Genomic DNA, 26,544 nt, shown 5'->3' on the forward strand with positions numbered 1-26,544 from the left:
ATGCTATATATCTCTACTTCCAGCATCCCTGGGAGAGCAACTGTGCCAGACTGACTGCGTGGGGACAATGAGAGCAGCTCTCTGGCTTGGCTAAGCCTGATTTTTCATCATTTGCATCTGTACGCTGATGTCCACGCAACGTCAGAGCAATTCTGCAATAGTGAAAATAAGGATGGGTTAGGCCTGCTGCTGTTGAAAGGCCCATCTGTTGCAGAAGTGGATTTTGTGTCTGAATTAGTTCTTAAAATGGAATATTGGCTCCCTGGGTGAACGTGCATGCTTGGAATATGACTTCGGTGGGAGCTAACAGCTTTCGGAGGTGATGGTGAGTTGTGTCTCCCGATGGCGCAGCACGTTTGTGCAGTTCTGCAGTCATGGTGCTCTTTCTCTGTGCCCCTGCCAAACCAAAGCATAGACTTTGGTTTAATTAAGGACTGTATCTGCTAAAATTGGAGCTTATGCTTAATTCTTTGCAAGATTAGAGCCGCATCTTCCTGTTTTTAATCAGAATGCTTTACAAAGCTTATGCTTCCTGGCTGTATGTATTTCACTAACTTTGTGCAAGGATTTGCTGACAGGGGAAGATACTGGCATTGCTGGTGTGGAGCAGGGCTAGAGAAAAGAATTATACCTGTATACTTTTAAGATACTGGTACTTCTTGTGTTCTTTTGTCATCTTCCAGCTGAAGATGTTCAGTGGGTTATTTCAGTATCACTGCTTTTCTACTGGTTTCTTTCTTTAGGCTTTTTCCGTAATTATGCTGGTGCAGCTCTGCTAGGACTTGCGAAGTAGGGCTTAGAAGTATGATATCTTAAAAAAATACATATTTTTTTCCCTGTTGGTCTTTGCAGACAAAAGCATTGTCAGGCCCTGAGAAGGGGAAATGCTCGCTTTTGTGACCTGGGAGGTGTTTCTGCCACTTGCAGCAATACTGAGAGTTCATCTTTTGCTCCCAGTACGTGACTTTATTGAAGGCTGGTGTCATATACCCGTAGTGCAGTGCAAGGCAGCACTGTATCTTGTCAGTTAAGTAGTGCAAGTGGATCTGTCAGAGCCATGGTGGAGCATCTCAGCTAATCTTCTCTGTGCATTGCGGCTGTAGAGGCTGAAGCGGTAGGCACACTGCACCGATTCCTCGCTGCTGGCCTAGGGGACGGCAGCGTGATCTGGGGTCCTCTGAAAGCCAAGAAGGGTGCTAGGCTGCAAACTGAACTAGTGGAGAGGAAGATGCCTACCTTGTCAGGAAGCTTTAGCCTGCTTGCAGCAAGGTGATTGAGATCCTACTTTGAAGCACAGTGCGTTATTTTCTGTCTCCTGGTAGCTTTGGCAGTGAACACCTGCATAGTTACTGGCAAGATTTATGAAGAGTGAGGAGGGAATAAAGACGTCATCTGTCTCTGGGACCCATTAGCACTGCATCTGGGCCACGTTTTCCCTCGTTTCAGCTGCATCTGTTCCTCAGCCTGTCTTACGTAGCAAAGTGCTCAGTGCCCTGGCAAGAAATACATCTGCAGCTGTGCATGGTTTATTTATACCTGGAGATGCAGTGCCAGCCCTTTGCTTGCAATGTTGGTACAGTTCTGTGGAGGACAGAGGTTTTTTTTTTAATTAACAGCGTTGCGATAATGTAGCGTGCTGAGTCTTTTCTCCATTCTCTCTCTGGCAAGTGCCAGAGACCATTGGGGATGGGGCTCATTGGTGGTGCTTTTTTCCACTGTTGCTCCAAGGGTGACACATGAGAAGCAGCAAGATGCTTACCTGGTGCATCAGCTCCACTCGGCTGAAAACAGCAGTCTGTAGGGTGACACAAACATGGGAACCTGCCAGGCACATGGAGCGATATGGATGGTTTGCAAGCATCTAGATCTCTATGATCTAAAAGCCTATTAGTGCATCCCTGGGTGATATCATTCTTTATGTGAATTCAAAGCATGGATGTGAGTATCAGTGCAGAGCTGTATCCTACAAATCAGGAATTGGGTGAGTATCACCCAGAGTTTCCAGGCAGTTTTGTCCCACCCACTCTGGTGCCTGTGCTGCCGTATCTTTGTTGTTATTGATATCTTATATTTGTCAGCAGATACTGCAGTTGCATCCCCCATCACCTCAAAGGAAAAGTGTGTGATCTGTGTGTGATTTGCTGCTGGTATAGTGCATCAGGCAGTAAAGGGTTCTTGAATGCAGCCGTGGCTGGCAGCCAGAACCAGTGGCTGGTGAATATTTCAGTTTAGTAATTATGGAGCAGGTCTTTAATGGCAAAGGTGATTAGCCAGTGGAACAAATGGCCAAGACAAGGGCAAATTCTCTTTCTCAGTCAATTCTGTCTTAAAACCTGAGTCAGGAAAAGCAATAGAAATTGTGTATAGAAATTATTTGGTGGATTGTTGCAAATCAGCTCAGTACAAAGTCCCTTGGTGGGAGAGAAAGTTTGATGGTGCCTGCCCCCTACCATAAGGTTGTGTTGGGTGAGCATTAAGCTCACTGGTGCTGCTGGAGAGTGGGCTGAGCTGAGATGGGGCATGAGGAACACCCTGGTGAGAAAAAGCAGCTGAAAGCCCTGTAAGGACCGTGCATTTTCATGGAAGAGTGTCATTGCCATGAGATATTTTGGAAGACAGTGTTTTGTCACCTTTTTTGCATGCCTCTATCAGGAACACCGAGGGCCAAAACATGTATGTGGCCAATTGCTGCAGGACATTGAGAGCTTCCAGAGGGGAGATGTCATCACCAGGTTTCGCACCTACAAGCTGTGGGCTTCTTCGGGCACAAGACACAGCTTCTCTCCCAGGGGTAGGAATGAGTGGCCAAGAAGCCTAAAGGAAGCCCCAAAATGCTCTCTCTGTTTGGGGAGAGGAAGTCCCTACCACAGGAGCATTGCTAAGAGCTGCAGGCTGCTTCCTTAGGGGCAGGTGGAAAGCAGAGGTGGTGGCAGAGACGAGACTACAACCATCATGTAGTTTATTAGGCAGCTTGTGGAGTCCCACAGCACAATGCCAGTTATACTGGGAAACCCCAGGCTCTGGATCAGGACAGTGCATGGATTTTAAGGTGGAAAACTGGTCCAAGTCCTCTTAACCACCCACCATCATCTTCCCTCCATCCAGCCGGTATGATCCAGTCTACTTCTTGTTTTGCTCTGAATGTACCTTCTGTGCTGCCTGGTTTCCCTGGGTAACAGCTGGTTGGGTGCTTAATCTGCACTTTAGCTTTACTGGTGGAGTTCAGCTGGTTAAGGGGTATATAATGCCAGTAATGTCTTTAGTGTGGATGCAGCATCCTGATTCCTTGCACTGTGAGAAGCCATCGTGTTAGTACTGCCACAAACTCTTCTGCGTTTTGCAAGGTTGCGAACCCTACAAGTTCAAAGTCACCAAGAATCAGATATGGGCCAGCCTCTCTGCTGCCATCTTACCTTTGATCTCAGGACATTTTGTGTCTTTCCTGAAGTCCCAGCTGCTGGATTTAAGAGATTACTTGCCTCACTTTTTTCCTCTCAGTCAGAAGAACTAAAACTTCTGATGTTTTCACTGGTGCTGCAAAGGCAGCATCCTGTGGGGCCCTGTATAAATCTCAGCTGGGGTTGGGAAGCTATTACTGATGACGTAGAAAGGAGAAGGAAAAAACCCGAGTATTTTGGGGGAAAAAGAAAGCCAAAACAAAACCCACAGCAACTTAAAACTCCTGATTGGCTTAACATTTTGTATTTTGAGGCCTGATTTTGATCATGTTGTAGCCATCTGTTTTTGAAAATGATGACTGAGCAAACTCCTGGCCAAAATGAAATACATGTTGCTTTGTGCAGTTCCCTGCACAGGTAGGGAGTGAGCACTGAATGCCCAAGTGGAAGGGGCTTGCAGGCTGTGCAAAGAATGAGTGATGCAAGAGGCTGGAGTATTACTGTCTGTGTAGGTTTAGGAAAGGTGGTTTTTCGTGACCAGTTTTCAGACAGATGCTGTGTCCTTGCACCCCCACAGTGCTGCATCGTTGCCATACATGTGATGTTGTGTGTGCTGGTTCACATGTTGGAAAATGCAGCCGTCGACTTGTGCCTGAGCGTGTGGAGCAATGCCCAAAGCCCAGGCTGTGCTTGAGCCCTGTATGTTACATCTCCTTTGCATGCAAAAAAGTCTAGCATGTGTCTTTCTTTGCTAATATTGAAGTTTGGTATTATTATCATCGTCATCATCACTATTATTATTACTATTATTATATTAGCTGTGTTGCAGACATAAAGTTTATTATGCATTAATGTAGTCATGCTATAGCAGTTTCTACATATGACATACCAAACCCCCTTTATGCATCAGCTGATGTTGTAAATAGGTAGCCACACCTGTCAGTGACCTGTAATTTAGCACACAGAGCAAAAAGCTACCATAAATCCTTTTGGAAATACTTAGCAGTGTTTCCAGCCCTGTTAAAATAATAATAAGTTGCTTGTTTTTTTTCCTTCCTTTATGAGAGTAGGGAAGTCTGAAATACACTTTCCCAGAAATGATTATGGTGTTAAATCCAGCTGAAGGCCTGTGACAAGTGGGGTTCCCCAGGGCTCAGTGCTGGGTCCAGCCCTGTTCAATGTCTTTATCAATGACCTGGATGAAGGCATCGAGTGCACCCTTAGCAAGGGTGCGGATGATACTAAGCTGAGTGGAAGTGTCAATCTGCTGGAGGGTAGGGAGGCTCTGCAAAGGGATCTGAACAGGCTGGACCGCTGGGCTGAGTCCAGTGGGATGAGGTTTAACAAGGCCATATGCTGGGTCCTGCACTTGGGGCACAACAACCCTATGCAGTGCTACAGACTAGGAGAAGTCTGTCTAGAAAGCTGCCTGGAGGAGAGGGACCTGGGGGTGTTGGTTGACAGCCGACTGAACATGAGCCAGCAGTGTGCCCAGGTGGCCAAGAAGGCCAATGGCATCTTGGCTTGTGTCAGAAATGGTGTGACCAGCAGGTCCAGGGAGGTTATTCTACTTCTGTACTGGGCACTGGTGAGACCGCTCCTTGAGTACTGTGTTCAGTTCTGGGCCCCTCACCATAAGAAGGATGTTGAGGCTCTGGAGCGAGTCCAGAGAAGAGCAACAAAGCTGGTGAGGGGGCTGGAGAACAGGCCTTATGAGGAGCAGCTGAGAGAGCTGGGGTTGTTTAGCCTGGAGAAGAGGAGGCTGAGGGGAGACCTTATTGCTCTCTATAACTACCTGAAAGGAGGTTGTGGAGAGGAGGGTGCTGGCCTCTTCTCCCCAGTGACAGGGGACAGGACAAGAGGGAATGACCTCAAGCTCCACCAGGGGAGGTTTAGGCTGGACATTAGGAAAAAATTTTTCACAGAAAGGGTCACTGGGCACTGGAACAGGCTGCCCAGGGAGGTGGTTGATTCACCTTCCCTGGCGGTGTTTAAGGCATGGGTGGAGGAGGTGCTAAGGGGCATGGTTTAGTGTTTGATGGGAACGGTTGGACTCGGTGATCCGGTGGGTCTCTTCCAACCTGGTTATTCTGTGATTCTGTGAAGCAGAGGCCAAGAACTTTGTGCTGCAGCACAGGCAGTTGAGGTGCTGGTTAAGGGATGTAGATAATGTTTGCTATGTGAGTTGCTGAATCATTTTATTCACAGGTATCTCACATCTGGCTCTGATTCTTCTCATTTTGCTTTTTGAGGTGGAGTAGGAAAAGCTTTGTATTTTTCTTAAATTTTAAAAAGGTTGCTACTAGATTGTATTATAAAATACTAAGAAAAAATACACATGTATGTTACAGTCAAAAATAATCAATCAATCAGCCTTATTTATAAACTTTGAGGTAGGGCTGGAGACTCCAGAGGGTTCTTCCCACCAACACTTCTCTGTTTCTGTGATTATAGAAGAAAAAATGAAAAGCTGAACTTCAGATCTCTGTAGAATGAGATGGAAGGAGGCTGAACAGTCATGAATGTGCAAGATTAGTAAGAAAACCTATTCAGCTGAGCACGTTCAGAGAGGAAGAAACATGCTGCTCTTTGCAGCCCAAGAAGCTGTAGCAGTGAGAAGTTAATCTTGAAATGTTTTCCTTATCTCAGTTAGTTAGTATTAAGACCCACCAGACCTGCTGGTTACGGATAGCTTGGATAGGTGATGGAATTCCCAGTACTCGGCTGTGGATAGGATTTGGAGACTTTTCCCTGGCAAGCTATTTCTTCTCTCTACTCTACCACACTTCTGCTTGCCTCTTTCATCTGTGAACATGTTGGGGTAGACGCTGCCTTTTGTGCAACTGTTCACAGCTTGAGAACAGTGGAGCCCTGATGTCAGCTGAACTATCAGAGCTTCACGGAAAATTATCAAGGTCCTGTACTTATGCTTGACGTGGTCAGAAATGGCAACAGTGACTTCAATAGGCTGCTCTCTTGGAAGGGGAGGTCTAGTGGTTACAACTGATGCAACTAGACAGGAAAACATGCTTTTGAAAACTTGTCATCAAGTAGCTGTATGGAATCCTGCAAGTGCTGAAGGGTGGGAAATAAAACTTTCTTTAACCCTTAGCTTAGTGTGACACATAAATGTGAGTACTGGCTTTGTATCTTCGTAGGTTCATTGATGGCCATTCTTCATGTGGCGAAGCAACGGCAGGAAAAGGGGAAAGGAAGAGAGGTTTCCAATGATTTTATAATTTTAGTTTTAAAGATAAACGCATCAGATAAAATTTACAGGTTACTAGATGGTAAACACCTTTCAGACAGTTAATACTGACCTGTTCAGAGCACAATATGTCTGTTAGCATAAAGCACAACATTATGTTGCTTGGTGTTGTAGGCTGTAAACTACTTTTGGTACCCAGTACCCCTGTCTTCCTTATAAATCTTGCAAACCTAGGAGGCTTTTAGCTAAGGCCTTGTTTTACAGGATGTTCTCAGTCCTTTTACTGAATATTTTTCTTGGGTACTTTTGTGAGATGCATTACAGAAAATAGGATCATGACTCCGTGCATCTCTGCTAGTTAGCTGCTAACACTGCCTCATGGAGCAGGGTGGCATGGGAGCAGGTAGTATGGGAGGAATTAAGCACCGTGCAGTCACTTGTACTGATACACCATGACTTGAAGAGCTTTCAGTTGGTCTTGCTAATGCATTTCATCTCCTTCTAATAATATTAGGAGTGCTACTATTCATAGTGACAAGCACCTATGTTTTTTTTCTGCTGCAAAAATCTGTTATCTCCGCTGTGGCAGCAGAAAGACAGGTAAAGCTCATGAAAGTACAAGATACCATCAGGGAAGGGGTCAGCTTGTGGGATCCTGAGAGCTGTGCTTTCTTGGAAGTCTTGAAGTCTGGGCTAAATCTGTTTTAGGCTTCCCTGAGGCGTGACAAAACCTGTGAACCCATGAAATACTGCTTATAGCATTAGTATTTTATTTGAAGGTATTAAGGGGTTTTGATGCCTTTTAGAAGCTGGAAAGCATTAAAGCTGAGCTCATGCAGCTGTGGTTTCACTGGAGGCTTGGCCAGTACAATGGGTCCGCCCAGAGAGGCTCTTGACCTCCTTCCATGGTGGTAGTCTGCCAGAAGAAGGAGCTTAAAGTCATGTCCAAGCCCTTTGGGATGTCTGGTACCGCAGCAGAAGTGATGAGATTGCCTCTTCCCATCAGTCTACTCTACTGTTTAAAAAGGCTTATAGTGATAGGACTAGGGGCAATGGGTATAAACTGGAGAGGGGCAGATTTAGACTAGACATAAGGAAGAATTTCTTCACTATGAGGGTGGTGAGGGACTGGAACAGGTTGCTCAGGGAAGTTGTGGATGCCCCATCCCTGGAGGTGTTCAAGGCCAGGTTGGACAGGACCTTGAGCAGCCTGATCTAGTGGGATGTGTCCTTGCCCATGGCAAGGGGGTTGGAACTAGGTGATCTTTAAGGTCCCAAACTGTCCTATCATTCTACGATTCTGTTGGAGACCCACACTGGCATAGCAATAGGTGATGTCCCTGGGTAACCCAGGATCAAATGACCAGGGCATGAAGATGATCTATAGCTGTTTAACGTTTTGCTCCCAGCAGGACACCATTGGCTCATGGGTAAGCCAGTGTTTAAAGCTGAGCTCTAACAGTGCAGAAAAGCTGCTCGGCATGAGGAAGAGGTTGAAGAGTCTGCCACTGCCATGCTGGTTTTGTTGGCTGACAGTATATGTCCATAGCTGATTGAGTTGGTGGCTTAGGAGCAGTCTTGGATTTCTTCTGATCATGATCTCTTCTCCAGCAGTGCTGGTGTTTCTGTCATCTTTGGCTGATTAAAAGCTGCAGTCCTACCTCCCTGGGGAGACTTCTTCTCTTGGTCTTGACAGTCACTGCATCTTGGCTTAACTACAGCTATGATATACCAGAGTAGGAAGCCTGCGAGTGAAGGAAGCTCCAACCAGTCCAGAAAGCTGCAGCCCATTTCCTCTGCTGTGTGGACAGTTTGCGGTGTCTTTCTGTTGCTGGCTTCTGCTGAAAAGGCAGATAGAGTTTTGAGATCTTTTTTTCTCTTTTCAGGGTGCTCACTGTATTATTTCAGGTAGCAGAAATACTGCTTAAAGCTTTGTGCCAAACACCATAGGAGCTTTCTGCAGGGGAATGAAGCTCTGCTCTCTGAGGGTTCAGTTTCACATGGACTGGGCAACCCCAGAAGATAAAGACCTCCACAAACCTCATCATATTCTGGTCCAAGGCAGAGTATGTTCAACTGAAGGTCCTTTTTGTAAATATTTAGCAGCGTTTTGTATAGTGTTTAAAAACAATTGAGAAACATACAAGCAAAACAAGACCAAAGGGCTGGAGGAAAGAGGAGAAACAACATGTATCAGATGTTAGTTCATCACTTAATAAAGTACCCAAAGGATAACCTGCTGATCACTGCAGTATTTAAAATGAACATTGAGGAAAATACATTTGACTGTAATTTCAGTTTACCTGTAGTGGTTTTTTTCCATTTAAGAAAGTAAAAAAAGGAAATAGCAAGATGGAGGTATGTCCCCAGACATCCTTAACTCAGCTGTCCCTTTCCTCTCTCCACCCCTTTCAAACTAGGGAATTACCAGGAATTTTCTGCACAGATAAGATTGAATTGTAACATGCTGCCAGATTAACTGGTCAAAGCAAGTTATTTTACCTAGTTGGTGTGTTAGATGCTAATTTTAGGGTTTTTTTAATTATAATTATGTTGCCTCCTTTATCACCTTGTGGACAGGCTCATAGATTTCAAGTTAATTCATATATGACTCTTGGTCCCCTTCTGTTTTGTACGTGATATTTAAATAAACAAGCACGCAAAAGAGGAAACGTGAATTCAAGATCACGATGGACATTGTGGCCATGTTAATTGGGAATTGTTCTCTGTGTGGTTTGGTGGATGTGGTGCTTCTGATGTGGATTACTGCTTACTGCTGATTTTTTCAGTAATGGGGGTTCTTTGCACCGTTTCCATTAGTGGTTTAAGTGGGATTTCAAAGAACAGAGAATGGGTAGGTCTTTGCTTGTTTTCTGCTGTGGTTCACCCCTTCCCAGCTTGCTGTCTGAAGCAAGATTTTTAGATGTGCCCATCCAGAGTTGCTATATCTGGTGCGATGATGGTATCTCCTTTTTGCATATCTTTTGTTCCGTTCTGGTTAGTCTGCCTTATTTGCTTGTACTTTCTATCTGTATCTTGTTTTTACCCTTGGTAATTTTATCTCTGGGGCAGAGACTGGCTTTTGTATTCTGATTTTATATAATGTCCAGCACAGATACATTTAGTATCTCAAGCTCTTGGTGATGCTATATGTAATCCCAATAACTGATAGCAGAGATATGCTTCCTGAGGATCTGTGCACATGATGGAATTGTGGTGGTCATACATGTGCAGCTGTAGCATGAATTTTCTTACATGGCTTCTGTGTAGTTACTCTGAATAGCAGTAAATGTTGCAGCCAGCTTGGCAAAAGAAGTGCAGGTGAAAATGGTCTGTGTTGATGTGTCAGAGCAAGTGGCGGATGGTGAAGTCTTTGTTTTTATTCACGGCAGTGTAGATAAAGCATGGCACATTTTTTCTAATTGTGTGTGTGTGTATGCATATACCTGTATCTGACTTTTATATGCATTTTGATATAAATATATATGCACACAAACGTGTGAAAGCATCATTGCCTCTTTAGCTCCAACTTTGCTTCCTTCTCCTGGTTTCCCTCTGCTTCTCTCTTTCTGTTTCACTTCATGTTTGAGCTTTATGCCTGTGGTGTTTTTCATAGATACGTTTCCCTTTTCTTCTGACATTTTTTCGCCTTTCTTTCCTATTCTCACTTTTCATTCTTTGCCTTCTTGTCCATGTGTTGCTGCTCCAAGTTGTTTTATAATTTCTCTTCTGCATGACTCCTCCTTTCTCTCACCAAGGCAGGTCGGCCAAGCACCCTGTTAGCATCTTTGCACACTCTGAGAGTTCATGGCCTGAGGAACAGATGCAGCTGTGCCCCGTATTTCTTGAAAAAAAAGGAATAAAAGACTCAAAGCTGCTCTCATTTCCTTTCTCTCTAAACGTCTCTCTCTAAGTTTTGTCTTCCCTTGCCTGCTCCAGATTGCAATTTCTGTGGCTGAGTAGATGTTTCCGAGATCTGATGGTAAGAATAAAATTGGGGTTAGTGGCTGTAGCGCTTCTTCCCTGAATCCTCAGCTTGGTGATGCTAAGTGGTGGCCTGTGGTCCCCTTCCTTCCTTGGCAGTTTCAATCAGCACTCTGAGCCTTAGCATCCTTCTCTTACTTCTCTTACCTTTGCGCTGCTAATTTTAGTGGTCTTCTGGCTTGCTGCAGGGGTTTCCCACCTGGTTTTACTGTCCTCTGGAGGGATGTGGTCCTTTAGAGGGTTGCCGTGCTCTGGTAGCAGAGGGCTTTCGGGACAGTTGATGAGGCAAGTCCCCATCCTCCTAAGAAAATGCTGCCTGGAAAGTGCAGGCAGGCAGTGCTGTGAGCAGAGGGAATCTTAAATGGAGTTGGGGGCACACCCTGCACATTGCTTCCCGCTTCTGTGCGAGCACCGAGTGCTGTGAAGCAGTGTCTGTTAGGGGATGACTTGTAGACTGTAAAGCTGAGTGTTTTGACTGCTTCCCATTATAGAAATGGAGGGATCTGAAATGGGAAGTGCTTTGATGTTGATGATCTGAAGAACATGCTCAATATCACTTGACAGCAGACATTTTATTCTTGGCTGCATCAGCCTTGCAGCAAGCGAATTTGTTGGGTGGCTGTGCTTGCACAGCTGTTTTGTTTTGGTTTTTTCCCCAAAATCCCAGGACTCAGCACTGCATTTCCCATGCTGGAAAGCCAACACTTCCCAGCCCTGGTTTGAGGCATTGGTTTCTTCGATGGGTGGCAATTCCTGAACGTGCCCAGCCTGTGCGCTCCATGGAGGTCAGGTGAGGTGAGCTCAATTTAGGCAAGTGGATCTGCGGAGGGAACTTTCCTTTGGATAGATGGAAAGACTTTTTATTTTTTCTTGGAAAGATGTAACCTGAGCGGAAAATTTCAAGAGATATCATTAAGGTGAATAAACAGAAACCAAACTCCCCGCTTTCCCCTTCATGTCACTGGTGATAATACATTCTTAAATGAAACGTGAACACTCAGTGTCGTGTTTCATTTAAGATGACTCTTCATCTCTTTTTTTTTTTTCTCTCTGCAATGCAGACTGCTTTCACAAGTATTGCAAGTGTCCCATGCCATCCAGGCCCCAGCCCGTCAGTCCCCTTGGACGAGAGGCTGTTTCAGGCCATGGTCATAACCCGATCTTGCGGATGACCCTTGCACCCAAGGATCACTTAATGCCAATTGTTAAGGTGCTTTGCGGTTTTCAAGATACTTGGGCCTGATCTTATTTCCTTGGCACACCCAAATGGGATTTTTTTGCCGTGGTTTAATTTGACTTTGGAACAAGTTGTTTATCTACTCACAAGTTTGGTGCTGTCAGTCCATAACACACAGCACTTGAACTTCTGTAGTACTTGCAGCCTTTGGGATGGGACACTGAATGACACTGGTTGACTTCGGGGGTGCAGAAGACCTTGCCTTGGGAAGGATAAAGAGCAGGTCATGGCTGGCAACCTGGCAGGCAGCTCAGAAAAATTGCTTTTAAAAGCCAGATCTACTTAATGCATAGCTATCACTGAGCAAGTTGACCCAGCTTCAATGGTGAGGCTTGCGATGCTGCTGGTCCTGCATTTCTGAGCTCAAGTATGGTAGACTTGCCCCAGTTATGATATACTGGGGCAGATGCTTGTGTTTTTCTTCACTGGCATTCTGTCTCTGGCCCTGCTCAAAGCTTAATGTTTCAGAAAAAAAAGAAGTGGGAGAAAGTTAAATAGATGGCTGAAAAGTAGCCAGACCTTGTGAGCAATTTTCTACCAAAGCATTTCAAGCTCAGTTTGACTTGTGCCCAAGTCATGCCTGCCTAGTGGAGGACTTGGTGATGATTTGTAGGTGGCAGATTTCAGCAAGCTTACAGCCTGTAAACAAATGAATGTTTTTCTTTCTTCCCACCCCCCCCAGTAACTAAGTGTGTGGCCTTTGCTACTTGAGTGTCTTTCCAAGCAGCTAAAAATTTTTTTCTAAGTAAGTGAAATATGTTTCTACGCTGCAGTTGAGAGATAAATATAGCTAGTGAATTGAAAGAACGCCATAGTATGTGTTATGTTGCCTTACCCAATATTTTTTTTTAATTTCTTTTTCTGGTGATTCTGTGCTAACTTAAAATGGAAAAGCTCGTGAAAGATGTTATTTTTCCCACTGAAAGAAATTACATGCCAGAATGTCATCCATTCCTTTAAGTGCAAACAGTAGAGGATTAAACTCTCCACCCCTCTTCTTCAGCTGAGTGTTGTGTTTGGAAAGCGGGAGTATTTGCAGCTGAGCCAGCTCTCATAATCATAATTCAGGTTGAGAAGCGCAGAGCAGCCTGTGATTAGCAAAGTAATTATTGCACAGTGTGTAAATTGAGAGGTGGGTTTTTTGACATGGTGAGAAGAACGCACACTGCAGCTGCCCGGGGAGGCAATCGGCTCATGTCACCTTGTTGATGTTCTCCATGTAAAGCTGGGTGCAGAAACCACATGGAGAAAAACATGCTTGTAAAATGATGATTGCTTTTGAGCTTTCCAGTAAATTCTACTGATGAAAGAGGAGCCAGAAAACTTGCAAATAAGAGTTTTACTCTGCTTTGATCCCCAGGGTAATTTTTTTTTTCTTTTAATTTGGATGCAGTTGTTGGATAAGTTCTCTCTGCTTGCTGGGAAACGAAACTTTGACTGTCTGATGGCTCAAGACCTAAAAACTGGGCTAGGAAACCTTCCAAAACTTCTCCTTCATGGGTGCTGGTTCAGATCTGGGCCAGGAGGATTGAGAGACATCTCTGTTATACCATGGTGCTGTGACATGTATAAAGCCAAGTTTGTAGGCTCATAGCTGATGACTCGTTCCCTTAACATCTAATCTGTCCTGCTGCATAACAGCGAGCTGTGCATTTTACGCTTGCTTTCCCTTCCATGCTCTGTCGGCAAGGGCTGAGTTTTTCCTGGCAGTGGGCAGTCGAATGTGCCAGAACTGCCAGTGCAGGAGGGGTTGGGAGGTGGCACTAGGCACACAAGTGCCATTGGCCATCGCTGGTGCAAGGCTTTGGGGCAGAGCTTAACACTGGGATGTTCAAAGGCAGGCCCAGACAGCTGGTACTGATCTAGCCCCCCAAAATGAGCAGAGTCTGGGAAATGTTTCCTAAGGATGGTTTTGGGATCAGCATCCTCAGATCTGAGCTGTCGTCCTGCCTCTGCCCAGGCTGCTGCCCTGCCTATGTACCCTCTCTCTTTTCTTTTTCTGTAAGTTATCTGCCTATAAATATCGTGCCAATAGAAATAAATCCTTAAAACAAATAGGTTTAGGCTAAAATGAACACAGGGTACTCTTGTGGGTTTACAACAGTTCAACTGAAGTCTAGTAGACAGTAGATCTCTTCCAGACTGCCTTAAGTATTTGCGTAGGACTTATACAAATAGGGCTCTGATTTTCCTCCATGATGCCTGCTGCTGCAATTGGCAAATAATAATAATGGAAAAAAAAGCCTTAATTAGGTTTGTTTTACTTGAGGCAAGCAGGTGGAGTGCATCCTTTGATCCTTTCCAACCTTTGTTTTCTGTCATTTCATCTTTTTCTTTCCTATATCTCTTTTGTTGACAATAATCAGAAAGATGTGTGTTTGTGCATGTGTGTGCATGTACGGGTATACATACCATACATTCACATACACATACCAGCTCTTTTTCTGTATTATGAAATGCACATATATTTTTCCCTGTCTCAAAGACAGCTAGTATTGCCTACATGCAACTAAACAAGCCGTTGAGGTAATACCACCGTGTATAGTTCAGGAAAGCCCAGTGAACATTTTTCTAATAAGAGGATATTCTGGTCCTCTTGATAATCAGCCCCCCATTGTAAACTCATTTTGAGTCACAGCTTTAAATCTTTGTTCCAGTGGAAAAGATTTTTATGGGCAGCCCAAACAGGCATTAAATCTTGTTTTTTTAGCAGAGTTTTAGCAGAGTTGCTTAAAATAGTACAGATTCTGAATCAGAAAAGTAACTCCAAGGGAAAGGATTAAAACTGAAACAATACAAGTCGTAGTTGGGTGGCACAAACCTTTAGTCCCACCCCAGACCCTAATAGAAATTTGGCAGAGGCATCAGGCTGGGTTTCCTCACTGCATGACACTGCATGCTTGTGATTGCTCTGCACACTTGTGTTCCCATCTTCTCTGCTAGTGGTCACTTGTCTTTTATTTTCTGACATTCCTGTTATTTTGGAAGTTAAAACTATGCTAGTTCTATGCTGATTTATTCCCCTGCTTCACACACCTCCCCTGTGTTTGCAAGGAGAAGGCTTTCCTGGAAAACACGCCAGCATTTTGGAAACATGGTGTCTCCATGATTTTGAGTTTTGACCTCTTTTTCCTTTCCCTTCTTCCATAATGCAAGTAGCGGATCATCAAATGGGCCTGCAGCTCTTCCCACTAGTCCCACACAGCTTATCCATTGCCTTTGTTTTCAGTGCTCAGCATTGCCATGGCCCTTGGGATTATGGTTTTATCATGACAGGGCATTATATTGACACAGTCTGTGCCTTGGGGAGGGTGCAACTTGTGTCACCAGTGAGGTGGCAGGTGGCTCAGAGGAGTCAGTGCCCAGGTCAGGATGAGTCTGGGAAACCTGTCCTGATTTTCCAGTGGTGTAGAAGATGCTTCTGGATGCATGGTGAATTTTGAAGGCAGCGCTGTAGCAATGAAGCTTAAAGCTCTTTTATCTTTTAATCTCGTGAGACCCCACCTGGAGTCCTGTGTCCAGCTCTGGAACCCTCAGCACAGGAAAGACATAGACCTGTTGGAGCAGGACCAGAGGAGGGCCACAAAAATGATTGGAGGGCTGGAACAGCTCTCCTGTGAGGAAAGACTGAGAGAGTTGGAGTTGTTCAGACTAGGTGTAAAAAAGAATTTTTTTATGGTGAGGGTGGGGAAACACTGGAAGAGGTTGCCCAGAGAGGTGGTAGATACCCCGTACCTGAAAACCTTCAAGGTCCTCCCCAGAGGAGGTTCAGATTGGACATTAGGAAAAACATCTTCACTGGATGGCTTAGCAAGCACTGGAACAGGATGCCCAGGGAGGTGATTGAGTCACGATCTCTGGAGAGGGATGGATAGGTGGAGAAGGTGGGTAGATGAAGTGCTTAGGGATGTGATTTAGTAGTGGACAGGTGTGGTTGGGCTTGTTGATCTCAAAGGTCTTTTCCAACCTAGCGATTCTATGATTCTGTGATTCCATGAGCAGAGCTCTGAGCAACCTGATCTTGTTGAAGATGTCTTTGCTTATTGCAGGGGGTTTGGACTAGGTGATCTTTAAATGTCTCTCCCAACCCAACCCAGTCTATGATTGTATGATTCCTTTTGCTGTTCATTCCTGAGAAATCCTGTGTTGAAAGGCAGCATACATAATTTTCTCCTTCTTGTCCTGGTGCTGGTCTTAGTGCTGGTGTAGCAGATGAGTACCCCTCACGTGGCATTGCCCATGCTCTTGCTGTGCTGCAGATGATGGATGCATGGCTGCTCGTGCAGCCCCTTCCTTATCCTCATGAGTTCTTGATGGGGGACCTTTTCCTGACAGGTGGGAAGGGACCTCCCTTTAACTGGCGCTAACTATCTCAGTGAATACCTCTGCTCGTATGCATTTAGCCTGAGTAAACAAGAACTGTGCTTTCATTGCTGCTTTATCACACAGGAACAGCAGATACAGTGTAAAGAGCTTTTACACTGCACAGGGCATGTATATATATGTGTGGATTTCTGTTCCTCTGTCTCGAGTATTTCCTTTGTTCTCCTGTCTGTGATACTAGAGCATCTTTCCAAAATTAAAATATGACAGTGATCTTAGTCTTTTCCTTATGGCTGTCCTTGAGCAAGGAGGAATGGTGAGGTTAGCATATGGAGCTGACATATTTATTATTGATGATGCCTTTTAAATGATTAAACAAATTTTCCTTACATTATTTAGGGGAATTATGATATTCATCATTAATGGAAGGATGTCTGGGGAAATGTGTGATTCACACTCACAAATACTTTATCTCATCCTTTCATTATTTACCTCTCCCAGCTCTTGCTTGTCCTTTTGGAGTCAGTATTTGTCCTTCTGTCAATATCTCCTGCTGCTTTCCTCCATGGTGTAGGTGACCCATGGCTGTACAAAGGTGAGTTGTCTTTTCTTCTAGACAGGTAAATTAACTTGCAGTGTTGCTAGTACTTACATAAGGAATGTGATAATCTGGGTAAGGAAATAAAGCTTAGAAACCCTCAAGTACATTTGAGAGCTCTTTCTAGCAAGTGTCATTCGTATTAATGTTCTTTATTTTACTGTCAAGGTTAACTGGAAGCATGAACAACTCTGACATTAGGTGTGCTTATCTTTCCACAATATGATGCAGTATCACAGCTGGGTTTTATTGTAAAATGAGACAATGGTAACTGATAATTTGTTTGTGACAGGGTAGGCTTCCCTCTGCAGAAGATGGAAGTCCTTCTGCACCCCTTAGTTTTACTGAATCCATAAGTCATTACAGCACATTTTTTGTTCCACAAAGCAGAAACACTGTTTCCAGAGTGCCCTTTTAATAGCTTACCTGCTACCCTACAGGACATCCGCATCCATTAGTGGAGCTTGGATTGACCTCTATAGTAAATTCAGTTTTTTAAGTTGGTTGTCTTAAATCATTAATCTAAAAGCTATTTTTTAAAGAAGATATTTAGATGGAATCTTAATTGTTGATATTTGTTATTTTGGCTGAAACTATGTATCTGGCTCATGCAAAGTCTGGCCCTGTGAGGTACCCCCACGCTCCATATGGAGATGGGAATCTCACCTTAGAAAAACCTGTACTTTGAGTCAGTGGTTTCCTCTAGACCATGCAGAACAGAAATAGCCTTGAGTAAAAAAAAATCTAAATAAGAGATTATCCCCTCCATTCTACCTGTCTTTACTAATGTTTGTTTCTGGCTTTCAGACTCAAAAATCCTCCCTGTGGGAGCCTGGAAAGGGGTTAATGCTTTTGTAACTTCTCTCCATACAGCTCTATAAGGAAAAACATTTGGTTTGGTACTTCTTCACCCTGTTTTATTGATGCCCTGCTTGCCCAGCTTCTCATGCTGGAGGAAGTAAGGTGCTTCTCACCTGGCATCTCCAGCTTCCTCGAGTGCCCTTACACAGTCTTTCTGGGAATAGTTGGGTAGTACAAGCAGGGACCTCACAGGTGTGTGGCAGCTTTAGAACACACTGATTTTGGGAGTCGACCCAGAGGGAGCTCTCTGAGATACTTCAGCGCTTCATGTTTTGCAGCCCTCATACTTTGGGCAAGCTGTTGAACTTTGAGGCACTTGGTTATGCAGGACACTGTGGTGTATTAGGGGAAAGGAGGCCCCACTCTATGGCTTTCACTGCTGATCGGTTCAAGTCCAAGAACAAAAGGATTTATTGTTTGTTTTTTTGATCCAACCTAATCTCTCTACAGAGGCTCTGTTTAATGTCTTAGTCTTGTTTGAAAACTGGAATTTATCTGCTGCTATTATTATCCCAATGCAAAGGGGCCACGAGACTTTTTGTTTGGTTCAGCCTGGCCTGGATCACTTCATGCTTGGGGTTCTGGTTGCAGGATGGGCTGCACAGGCCATGTCCTCTACAAAATAATACTTTCCCCCTTATTCCACAGCAGCCTGTCTTACAGCTACAGATCTTTTTGTTCTAAAAATCACCAGTGGGGTGACAGGCTGTGTGAGATGCTTCTGGTGGTCTCCTTCCCCATGGCAAGGGATACTTCATCACCAGCAATACTGAAGACTCAGAGAAACCCCATGCAGCTCCACCATCCTGCTCCTGGATTCCTTCACAGAAAACTCTAACCCATTCTGCGAGCTAAACCGGGTCCTTTCGAAGTAGGCACTGCTGCTGCATGGGATGCTTCTTGTTGCCAGCATGAGACTGCCACCTCTCTGATGCTGTAGTCCCATGTCGGATGTTTTCCTCTGTGTCTCCCAGGAAGCACTTGGCATCCAGCTGTCCCTTGCACCGTAGATAACAGCCCATTTATCTCCCTGTTTGGGCTGTGCCTGTGCTCATGGTCAGTCATGCGGCTCCCACGGGGCAATGCCGGCTTTGCCTGCACTGAGCATCCGCACGGGCACGTGGTCAGGGTGTGCAGAGCTCATCCCCTCTGGCCTCTGATTTGGCGGGGAAAGAAGGGAAAAAAATCCCTGAATTCTTCACCGCTGACTGTAAAGGGCAATTATGTAGCAGGCTTTTGGGCAGAGGGAGCTCAGAATGGTGAGGCTGCTCTGAATCTGAGCCGTGAGGCTGCACCGGATGAATCATGGGGGGGAAGCAAAAAATAATCTCTGAGTCATAATCCCTAGATTATGATTGGATTTGCTTTGGGCTTTTTTTTTTGTGCTCGTGCTTGCTGACTAATGCATAGAGAAGCAGCAAGACCAGGGGGGGACCACATGCCAGCAGCTGCTTGTGCTTCTGCCACCACTGGGTAGCAGGGCTGGGGGGGAAACACACTTGAAATAGCCCCATTTTGCAACCAGCACCTGCTCTTTGAGCATCTCAGAATGATTTACGAAGGGATTTAATATGGTGACGGCCACCCAGCACCCATAGCTTGGTGATATAAATACACTGAAGAGCCCTTATCTTCCTGGAAATGTTCCTACAGCTGCCTGAGCCTAAGACCCTGAGGAACATGAATTCTGTGTATTTTTACGGGGTATCTGATGTTTGGCATTTTATTCTGTCAGCCAGCTCTCATTGTGAGACATGTATAAAATCAATATTCATTTAATAAAATAGGCCAGCCCCTAGCCCTTTACTTGCACGGCAGCGGGGGCAGGGATGGAGTATTGAACTGAGTCCCTGGAACTAGTGCCATTCGCGGAGGCAGCAGTGTTAAGAGGCGGTGGCCATCCCCAAAGATGTGGCAAGAGACCGTGGTGGTTGCAGGAGGTTAAGTTGTGGGTGCCACAGCTGGTTGCCCCAGAAATTGCAGCTTGTACCTCGGGAACCAAGTTTTTGGCTGTCTTGGTGATTGGTGATTGGTGTCTTTGGCTGATTTCTTGGGTGAAGTAACTAAGCAACATTAATTATGTTATATCACCAACATAAGCAGCTGGTTTACACTCAACGTGTTTAAAAATCTTCTTGAGTATTTCTTTTGCTTGAACTGTACAGAATTGAAAGCTTAATGCACAGATGCACGCTCATACTTGCACACACATGCAGAAGAAAGAGATGTGGGTGATTGAAATTTCAGTGAGCAAGTGTTTTTGTTGGGATATGAGACTGTTCTTGTTGCCTTACAGTGTCCTTAATTAATTTTTCATTATTACAGGTATTGGTGATAGGATAAATGTTCCTCCCCAGAGAACAGCTGGTGGCATCCCAGTCCAGGGGCACAGCTCAGAGCTGCTGGTACTGAATCTGAGTTTCATTCCCCTTTGGGTTTCCTACACCAAAAACCGCTCTGATGGAGTGACAGTACATAGCATGGAGTTTATAAGTTGATTTGGGGTTTTATTTGCCCTGTGTATGGTTATTTTTCAGTTTCCTGATTGCATATGTTGCATCCCCATAGGAAAGGAGGTGGTGGTGTTTAGGGGGACGGTACATGTTTGGGTGATAGGGATGTCACCTATATCTAGTAAGGTTACCCGCTCCCCTGCAAACCAGGTCCCAGAAAGAAATAAGCTTCTCCAGAAAAAAGAAAAAAAACCCAAAACCTTTTTCTTATTTTCCTTACCATTTGCCTCCACAGAGTTATTTCTAAATTGTTAGCATTTCATTGGCATAACTACATTGGTTGGGGCTGTGGCTGTGTTTTGGAATTTATTTTAATTTTCTTTTCATCCATTTACTGGCTTCTGACACATCTTAAGTACAAATCAAGCCAAGGCAAATGTGAGATGCCTTGGTTTCTTGTCTATGGAAAGGAGCTATATGCCTTTGGTTGTGAGGATGGGAAATTTACAAGTCTCTGGATATGGATTACTTTTTTCTTCCTTGTGTGTGAGATTGAAGGGGGAAAGGAAGTCTTTGGATAGTACAGTAAAATTTGTATTTTTTAAGTACTGAAGTTTTTGCCTGCATGGAAAATCTTTAATGTTTTGACATGTAATTATTTTACTTCTTATAACTACATTACTTAAAGGAATGGAGTAAATGCTTTTACTCTGTTTTGCTGACCTGGAATGCAGACGGACCTTTTCCCAGTCAAATCCAGCACATTAACGTAGGATCATTTCCCCAACCTGCCTGATTGCTGCCTTCAGTCATTGTCTCAGGCAGCCTGCTTGAGCCAGTCTTGCCTGCTGAAGTGATGTGACCTGTGATGCTGTGATGACAGCAGCCTCTGGCACATGATCAGGCAGGGCCGGTTGTAATGTTTTAAATAAATATCCATCCAGCTGAACCTGGTCAGGGGTCTGAAATGAGAAATGGATTCTTTTTGCAAACATCCCCTCCTCTTACACTAAATCTAAATAAAAGGGAGATACTAATTAAATTAATGCACTCCTGGCACATAGAAGAGGCTGCAAGTGAAGCGATTAGAGAAGCTTTACTGGAGGGGTAATGCACCACCACTTGTAAGGCTTTGATAGAATGAGGGCAGACTTGTATGAGATGCTAAATTTCCTCTTTGCTTTATAACTGCATAATTCCCTGTGCTTTCACAGGCCTCCTTACTTGCATATGGTTGTCCAAACGTTAAGTAATCTTCAGCAGCTTGGGGCTGTCGGTGGCTGTAGTTTCTTGTCTTGAAGGACAGAGAGGCTTCATGCTAGATGTGGTTTTGCTGAAGGTGGAGCTCCTCCAAGAGACTGGTACCCGGCTGCCAGTGCCTAGGACAACCCAGCCTGGCACAGAAAGACCTATCTACACTCAGGCTTGTTATATTCCAAAGTAAACTACGGTGCTACCTTAATCTGGATCAAAATTCCCAGTTATTTCTGAGCAGCTACAACTGGAGCATTTTAGGCGATGTATCCTGTGGTTTATTATGCTAGAGTGGCTTCAGATTTGTTCTCAGCTGGTTGGCCCCATGGTTTATTGAGTCTGGAAAATGTGTGCTCAGTTTTTTCTCTGTGTCGATGAGATGTATCTCAGCTTAGGTAAAGTTGGTGCTGCAGCTGTGCCTGTATGCAGCTGGGCTTTCCCATTCACTTGGCTGAGAATTAGAAGGCAAACCTGGGGAGGGAACAGCCTTGTAAGGAGGTGGGGGTGTCCTGACCGGTACAAACCCACTGGACCCTGGCAGCTCCTGAGTCAATCCTTATGTTAAAAGGCAGTGGAATACAATAAATGAATCTATTTGTGTATTCTGGTAGTTGTATCAGAGTCACTGGGGACATCCAGAAGGAAATGGTGTCACACATTGGCAAAGCAACAGCTGAATTTACTGGCTTAGCTTAGATTTGGTTGTTGAAAATCTGCAGCTGAGAGGCTAAACTATGAGTCTGGGACTTCAAAGTAATTTGTATCTAAACATATGGATCTGAAAGCTGGAAACTTATCAAAGCTACATGCAAAGTATCTGAGTTCCTTTGAAAGCAAATAGCTTGGGAGAAATTTAAGAGGTAACCTCCAAAGACGTGGTGGAATTATTTGGAGGATAAGAAACCAGAGTATCTGCTGGACAGTGGAATGGAGTCACACACTGGGAGGTGGTAGGGACAACCTCTCTCTTGAAGTCAGATTATATGGCATATATCATAGCATGCATAGTGACCATGAAAACATAGAGTTCGTGATTCCTGGTGAATTAAGGAGAGGGGCCAGCAAAACCATTGCCATGGACTTCCATAGGGACAGGGAACTCAAGAAGAGTACAGGGATCTTGTTAGGCCATGCAGAGAGAAAATTAGAAAGGCAAAAGCCCAGCTGAAATCTGGCTACTGTTGTAAGAGATAACAAAAAAAGTTTTTGAAAATACATTAACAACAAAAAGACAAGGAAAATCTCCATCCTTTACTGAATGCAGGGAGGAGCATTGCCATCAAGAATAAGGAAAAGGCTGAGGTACTTAATGCCTTCTTTGCCTCAGCCTTTAATAGCCAGACCAGTTATTCCCAGGCTATTCAGGCCCCTGAGCTGGGAGACAGGAATGGAGAGCAGAATCCCCCATAATCCAGGAGGAAGTATTTAATAACCTACTGTGCTACCTGGACTCTGACAAGCCTATGGGGCTGGATGGGATCCATCCAAGAGTACTGAGGGAACTGGTGGAGGAGCTTGCCAAGCCACTCTCCATCGTTTATCAGCAGTCTTAGTTAAAAAGGAAGGTCCCAGACTACTGGAGGCTTGCCAATGTGATGTCCGTCTAGACAAAGGGCTGGAAGGAGGATCCAGGGAAACACGGGCTTGTCAGCCTGACCTCAGTACCAGGGAAGATTATGAAGTGGTTCTTCTTGAGTGTGTTCACCGGGCATGTGCAGGACAACCAGGGGATCAGGCCCAGCCAGCATGGGTTCGTGAAAGGTAAGTCCTGCTTGACTGTCCTGATCTTCTATGACAAGGTGATCCACCTAGTGGATGAGGGAAGGGCTGTGGATATTGTCTGCCTGGACTTCAGTAAAGCCTTTAACTTTGCATCCCATTGATACCTAGTCTGAACCTGCCCTGGTGCAGCTTGAGGCCATTGCCCCTTGTCCTGTCCCCTGTCACTTTGGAGAAGAGGCCAGCACCCTTATTTCTACAGCTTCCTTTCAGGTAGCTGTAGAGGGCAATAAAGTCACCCTTCTTGAGGCTAAACAACCCCAGTTTCCTCAGCCGCTCCTCTTAAGACTTGTTCTCCAGCCCCTTCACCAGCTTTGTTGCTCTTCTAAATTAGGAAAAATGTCTTTGCTGAAAAGAGTGGTGAAGCATTGGAAGAGGCTGCCCAGGGAAGTGGTGGAGTCACCATCCCTGGAGGTGTTCAAAAAACATGTAGACATGGTACTTAAGGACATGGTTTAGTAGGCATAGTTGGGCTGATGGTTGGACTCAGACACATGGTGTAAATTTTGGGGTTGTCCTATGCAGGTGAGAGTTGGACTTGATGATCCTTGTGGGTCCCTTTTGAATTCTGGTCATTCTGTGATTCCGTGATTCTTGATGATCTTAGAGGTCTTTTCCAACCTTAATGAGTCTATGATTCTATGCATGTGAAGAACATAGTGATAGGGGTGGGTGCCTTGCCTTGTCATTTAATTACTGGTGAAGGGTAACAAAAATCAGGCAGAGCAAGCTTGCTTGAATGCTTTGGAACTTCTTAGAGGAGTGTTATAATCTGTATGATATATGGCATTCTCTATCATGGTGTGGTTTTGTCCACGTGAGTAATTTGAGCTTGATGTTTAATTCATGTCATCCATACATAGCCCAGTGCTGAGAAGTGATTCGCTGTGGTGTTCCTCCTGCCCTCATTGCTGTGCCTGTAGGAAGGGATAAATAATACTTGTTTTCATTGCAGTAGCCTTTTAAACCTCTGGGTTTCCATAGCATCCACACGTCCAGAATGGGTTCCTATCATAGGGAACGGTTCTAACAGTTGTAGCATCTAGGTGGTAGATGATAAGCAGCAGCCAATTAAGAAATGCTGCTAATAAGAGGAGGAACACAAGAGTGTGTAACGCAGCTGGGATCACGAGGGTCTCTTCCGTAACCTTGCAAGCAGCCAAGGCATATAATCTCATTAATAAACTTATCAAGCTGCATCTTAAGACTGCTTGGGCTGCCTGCCCCACTACTTCTGGAAGGCATCCAGAGACAGGCATGGCTAGCGACCTTCTCACTGCAGTCTGAAGTCATTCAGCTTATACCCATTTGTTCTTGTGCCAGTACTGTCCTTTAGCTTAAATCACTCCTTTTATCATGCAGACAGCAGTCTCATCCTCTCTAAGCCATGCAGGTAGAACGGGGGAAACTCAGGAAGCTCACTCTGCCCTTTCAGCTAAGAGGGTCTTGGCATTCCGCATCTGCTTCTGGCAACTCACTCGTCTAATGGGCTCTGTTCAAATGCATCCTACCTGAACATAAGTTCCCAGGTGGGACACAGCATTTTGGAGGCAGTGCATCCTGCTGTTACTGTTATAGCCTTACATCTTCTTTAAATCTAGCAGAAATACTTTGCTTTCTGGCATTCTCCAGAGTGGAGTCGTCCTGGAAGCTCTGCTGCCCTGACATTCCTGGTTCTCCCTTCCCAGTTTTCGGCAACAGCCAGGGTGTTCAGTAGTAGCGGTGTTGTGTTGGTCATCTTCTGATCCCTTGTGCCTGGAGAAATGTGGTGTTTGATCCCAGCCCACCTGCGGAGAATGCTGAAATTTCTAGTGGGACCAGCCTTAACTAAAACCAACCTTTGCCCAGTTCTGTCACCAAGCCCTAAGCTTGGTGTCTTTGCATAAAGAGTGTGCAGTACTTGAAAGAGCATCAGTGAAAGCTGTTTATTTTTCATGGCTGAGTCTTTACCAGGGTTGTTTGGCAAAAAGACGCATTAAAAGTGTGTGTAATATGATAGCATTTTTATTTTTAGTTACAATTGTGGAAGTAATGATTGAAAAGATGCAGTTGTAATTCTGCAGTGATTTTGTTATAGTCATGGGAACTAATTGCTTTAGAGCCATTACCTGAGCTACCAAGCTGAGGAGTTGAGGTCAGGATGCTACATAATCACAGTGACATAACAGACTTGCTGCTGCTGATAAGATGAAATATCTACTTCCAGTTTTCTGCAGACTTTGGATGTGTTTAAACTATTTGGATCTTTTTTAACTGGGGATCACAGGGGCTGAAGTGAAACACCAAAGCTTTTAAACAGTGCCATGGTTCACCTGGCTTTCGAGAGGTCTTCCTCTGTGCTGTGAGTTCATTGCAACTCCGGTTACTCATGCAAAGAAGGCAGGACAATCCCCTGCTGTAGGTGGACAAAGAAGCTTTTTGCAGCAGTACAGTTTGAAGTAGATGTGTACTCTACTGTATATAAGGGCTTTATCTCTGGGAGAGGTTTATCTATCCAGTTGTACTTGCGGAGCTTGTAATTTGAGGTCCATCTGCCTGTCTGGCCCTTAGGAATGAACAGTCAGTGCAGAACAGATGGTGACAGGGCCCTTCCTTTCCTTGCTTCATTTCATTTGGGTGGAAGGGAAAGGAAGGGGAGAAAAAGAGAAAAGCTAGCAAATACAAGAGCAGAATTTCTGCTGCAGCTGTTGGAAACAGTAAGTGAACCACAGTGTGATGTTGTGGGTGTTTGTTTTATATTTCCTCATCCAGCTTTTATTACGTTACAGTCCTGGCTGTGGGAAGGACCATTCTCAAGACTTGGTGCCTTGCCTTGGTGATTCCCTGAAACCAGATGTACTCCCATTTACTAGAGTGCAGAACCCACACAGTGCTCTGGGTGGCTCTGCCTTTATGAAGGTTTATCATTTCAAAATAGTCATGGAAACTCATTGCTGCAGAGCTGAGCTACTAAACTGGGGAGTTGAAGTCTCATGACTACAGTGACATAATATGCAAGGTTTTGATGTGCAGAAGATTCAGCTGACTTACACCATTTCTCCTGGAGTTTGTCTGGGGATGTGTGGTAGCGGAGACTGCCACGTGAAGCAGCATCAGCACATTAAAGTAATCTGAAATGGGTTGCTGTTGGGTGCTGTGTGCTCTTACGTGGGAGGAGGGGTGGAGAGCAGTGGGTAGCAAATGCTTGGGCTGTCTTGCTTCCACTCACCTGGGCTGCGGAGTCAGCATCATTCTCTACTGCCAGACATGAAGTTTTACCCTGGTGAGATTCAGAATAGATCTGATGGAACAAAAACACATGAAGAAAAATATCAGAGGTAAAATATGTGTATCTATATGTCTACATGGAAGTATAGGTTGGTTTAAGCAGTGACCCTGTGGTTAAATGGACCAGCAGGGGTGGTGGCAGCTGGTCTCCCAGCAATGCAACCACTGTGGTAGATGTTGCC

General features: G+C 44.8%; 1 long non-coding RNA gene across 1 annotated transcript in view; it reads left to right on the forward strand.

Moving 5' to 3' along the window:
* The first annotated feature begins 80 nt into the window (after positions 1 to 80).
* The window catches only part of LOC138719399 (uncharacterized), an 80,702-nt gene continuing 54,238 nt past the window's right edge, over positions 81 to 26,544 (forward strand). Inside the window, exon 1 of the long non-coding RNA XR_011337211.1 lies at positions 81 to 325. This is a non-coding gene — a long non-coding RNA (uncharacterized lncRNA). The remainder of the gene's footprint in view (positions 326 to 26,544) is intronic.

This window comes from Phaenicophaeus curvirostris, chromosome 3, assembly GCF_032191515.1.
Source record: "Phaenicophaeus curvirostris isolate KB17595 chromosome 3, BPBGC_Pcur_1.0, whole genome shotgun sequence".
In the NCBI taxonomy this organism is placed as follows: Eukaryota; Metazoa; Chordata; class Aves; order Cuculiformes; family Cuculidae; genus Phaenicophaeus; species Phaenicophaeus curvirostris.